This window comes from Lactuca virosa, chromosome 4 (assembly GCF_052849685.1).
Source record: "Lactuca virosa cultivar CGN04683 chromosome 4, Lactuca_virosa_CGN04683_v6, whole genome shotgun sequence".
Classification (NCBI taxonomy): domain Eukaryota; kingdom Viridiplantae; phylum Streptophyta; class Magnoliopsida; order Asterales; family Asteraceae; genus Lactuca; species Lactuca virosa.
The window spans coordinates 363,463,528-363,468,289 of NC_136429.1; positions in this window are offsets into that span (position 1 = coordinate 363,463,528).

Consider the following 4,762-nt stretch of genomic DNA (forward strand, 5'->3'; position numbering starts at 1 on the left):
TGCAGCTGGGAGTTGGTTGTTGACTTCTGGCTCCGAGTCAGAACCATCAGAAAAGCCTTCAGCTTCGTGATCATCCAAAGGGATTGGATGATCATCTTCTGGCTCTTCTCCAAGCCATCCAGCATTGCCGTTGTTGGGATAGTACGGGTCTCCGGGAAAATGGAATCCAGCCATTATATCTACGCGAGAAAAGGGATAAGGAAATAATCAATAGACGAACTAACTAGATAATTATAAGATGATCCTTATCAGTTACTCCAACATTTGCGTAGTGCATACCAGTCATAGGTAACCTAGACAGGATAGACCTTCGAATAAGTGATCCTAACTCTAAGCCCACAACCAAACAATGAACATGAAGTAGAGCAAATATCACAGATTCTAAGTCTATGCCATCCTAGTTACCTATAACCTTAATGTATCCACCCCGCAACTATTGACATACCAATAAAGACCTTTTTAGTTCTCAGATAAGTAATTAATAGACACACAAAATACTCCTATAGTATTTTAAGTTTATGTTCTGTTCTACTGTTCTTGTTGTAGAAGTGTTGGTAAGTTTTTAGACTTGTTGCAACCTCACTACCACACTTAGGCACATGCTAATCACTCCTCGGATAATGTAGTTGATCTGGCTACATCTTCCCAGGGTTGACCATATGTTTCTAAGTCTACTTGTGCTGTCCAACAATCGTAATACTTTTGTTCTGTCCTAGTGACACTGATTTTAGTATGAATGCAGGTATGTATACTTGGTTAAATATTTTATTATTTAAAAGTATAAACTCTTTATCAGAGTATTTTAATCCCACTGTGTTTATAGTTCGTATATCTTTTATGGGTTGATACACTCGATTCACTATAAAAAAAGCTCTGATACCAATCTGTCACACCCCAAAACTGGAACGGCAGAATCGTTCGGGGGTGGAGGACGACATGTACAGTATCACAACAATGCAAAGTAGTAAACAAGCAACAACATCATCCATTGCATCAATAATATATTTTCATACAAGTGTGTTCTGTCAAGTTATATAGACACCAAAAATAATATACATCAAAATAAAGATGAGTCTTGAATGAGCTCCATCTTCGCAAAAACCTGGCTCCGGTACCTGTCTACTGGCGACCTGAGAATACAAGTTATTTTGAAAGAGTTTATCAGCTTTAAAGCTGGTGAGATCATAAGTATATTAGTGTCTGTAGTTGTATGAAAGTGTTTTGTAAGTTTGTAATTGTGTATGTTGGTAAAAGTTTGTAATTGTTTGAACTCTCCTAGAAAACCCTATGTTTCCTACTAAAAGTAGCCTTCTACCAAGGTATCTAGTATCTGTGTGTGTGTCTCTTGTAAGAGTGTGTATTTTCCCAAATCCGACTATCATTAACCAAAAATATAGTTTTTACATTATTGTTTATTGTGTAAATATCACAAAGTAAATGTAATGGGAAAATGATATAGTACTGTAGTGTTGTATTAAGTAACTACTGCTGTACTAACTACTTTAAACCAATTGTTATTTAAATACCATGTGATCGGCCTGTATCCTGCTACCGACTCAATAGAAAAACGACGATGTAAGACGTCGTAAGAAATGACGTTTGGCACCCGTAGACTTGCAAGTCCCACTGTAGCGAGCAGCAAGGTGTAGGATAGTCAATCCAGTATAGATCTATACACAAACTCATACGCTCCCCATTTAAGGAGATTCTGGATACAAAAACGGTCATGGCAGGTAGTGTCATGCCCCGCTAGGTGGCTCACATAACTGTAATAATGTATATGTAATGAATGTGCTAGCTGTATTGTATGTTCTACCTCTGTCTAGCCTGTATGTTCTCTCTGTATGGTATTGTTTGTTATCTCTTTCTCTGTATGGTATTGTTTGTTATCTCTTTCTCTGTATGGTATTGTTTGTTATCTTTTTCTCTGTATGGTATTGTTTGTTATCTCTTTCTCTGTAAGGTATTGTTTCATGTATGAACTGACTCTTTGTATGTTTCATTGTTCTAGTAATAGTATTAGTATCTTCCTAAACTACTCCTATAGTAGCTTAGTAGTAATGTATGAACATGTATGTATACCCTTGCTACCCAAAGGTATGGAGCTGAATGAAAGAAGGAACCTTTGTATCTATATACTTATACATAATATATAACTAGGATTCAAACGACCTTCGGACAGATAACCCTAATACCCTAAGTCCACAACCAAACAAGGAACAGGAAGTAAGGTGAGCTATCAGTCCTAAGTCCTTTCAATCCTACTTATATAACTATATCTATATAGATACACATTTAACAGAATATAAGTTTAAAAGAGTTTAAGTAAAAGTATTTGTCATGAAAAGGAGTTTGTAAAACAGTTTGAAGTAAGACAGTTTGGTAACACAGTTTGAAAAGTAAGAAATCCACTTGTTTGGTAGTTATTAATCACATGTGATTGATATAATAACTATAATAATTCAACTTGTATTCCCCCCCATAAAAGCATTTAAACATTTAAAAGGTTAATTAAGGGGTATGAACTCACATGTAGTGAGTGGTTTGGATGAACTGATGATATAGGATTGCTAGGTGTCAAGTGAAGATTTGTACACACACAATGATCCTACTTAACATATAATAACACATATATGTATCCAATTAGTCTTTAAACAACTAATTAACATAGTTAAGACATCCTAGGGCATGAAAAACACCTTATATAAGTGTTATAAGTGCTAAGGATTACATCTAAATGTTGTAGGACATTGTTATTGAGTTTAGGGTTCAAGGGAACCCTTTATATGAGTTTACGGTTTTGTGACCATAACTCATTGAGTTTACGGTCGTAAACCCATGAGTTTACGGCCGTAAACTCATGCTTCTTTGACCATGTGTTGTTTTGAAGCTCTACAAGTCCTTAGAAGCATTTCCACTTGAAGTATAAGCCTATGGAAGTGATTAGGGCACCATTTCACTCCTAAATGGAGTTTACGGTCCTTGGACCATTTGCCTTTGGGTTTACGGCCGTAAACCCAAATGGTTTATGGTCTTTTGATGTTTTCATGTACTTAACTCATTAGGGAAGGGATCTATGCAAGTTTCCAAGGTTTAGAAGGGACTAGGGCACACTTTGGCACCGTTTTTAGGGTTTACGGTCCAAGGTGTTCTTGGACCGTAAACACCTTTGATCCTTGGTTTCCTTGGTGTTTTCATGATGTATAGAAGTGTAACAAGCCTTATTATACTCTAGGATAGAAGTACTTACAAGATAGAGGCTTGAAAAGGTGCTAAAAGTCCAAGAACACTAGTGTGTGTTCTTGGTGTTCTTGGTGAAACTTGAAGATCTAACCTTTTGGAATGATTTCACGGATGGAAGTGTGTTAAATCACTAGATTAAATAATATATCAACTTAATAGGGCTAGAAACACTTACAAGTTGAAGATCTTGAAGAATTGTTGGATGATACTTGAGAGAGAATTGAGTTTGGATCTTGAATTTGTGAAAAATGGTAAATAATGACTAAGTGTCATATATATACCCCCAATTTAGGGTTTACGGCCGTAAACACCTTTGTTTAGGCCGTAAACTCCAAACTCTTGGAGCTTTGGGACTTTATTGTTGCACGATAAACCTTAGAGCATCCTCTCTCCTGGTATCTCCTGAAGTACTAACTTAAAAAGACTCGAACTTATTCCAAAAAGCTTGAAAGTTAGCAGAAACTGTTCTGACTTCTATTGAATTGAAATGTTGTACAGAATAGAAATTTCGGGTTGTCACAGACAACATGAACTTTTTGTTGCATGTTGCGTAAGTCTTAGATCCACGAAGCAAGATGTTCTTTCTTGATTATTGTTTGGGGCTTATTTATGGTGGTGATAATGAGAAAGTCAATAAAGTTAATCACCGAGTGCTAGAAACTTTAAGAGAGTTATTTACTCACTACAAGAAGATTGAGGATAAAGATAATGAGAAAAATACAACCGCTTCTTCATCTTCTACTACTACATCGTTTAGTAGTGTTGTAGATATTGATTTGGATGACGACTATGCAAAATATTTGGAAAATCGGGGGAAAGGTGTTAATAATACAGAACTGAATATATATTTGGTCGATACAGAACTGAATATATAAGTTGGTGGAAACTCAATTCGGGTAAATACCCTGTACTCTGTAAAATTGCAAAACATATTTTGGGAATGCCAATTTCTACCGTTGCGAGTGAATCGGCGTTTAGTACCTGAGGTAGGGTTATCGACGAATTTAGAAGCTCTCTGTGTTGATGTCGAAATTAGTTCTGTGGTGTCGAAGGTCAAGGAATAGTTTCGTTATCATGTAATGTTATTATAAGGATACCTTTGTGTCGAAGCTTTTCATGTTATTACCCTTATATTGTTTGTGTGCTTTCAAGTTCCCTATAAATAGGTGACCATTACTAGAGTTAGATAAGAACTTCTTTGTAATTGTCTAAACACTCTGTACTCATTGAAAGCATAAATCGAGCCATACAGATGTTATTTAGATCTTGTGTTCATCATTTTCATATGATTCTGATAATATAATTCATACTCGATTACACAAACACTACAATTGGTATCAGAGCAGGAATCATTCTGTAATGATCTAATTTTCATTTGTGTCAAAAGTATTTTGAGTCTCGTTCTAGGTTCAAAAGTTTCCACACTTTTGATTCTGAAAATCTTCTTAGATCTTTAGTGGTGATTCGATTCTGCGATTAGGTTGTTTAATCGAGTGTTCGATTTGTGATTTCTGATAAA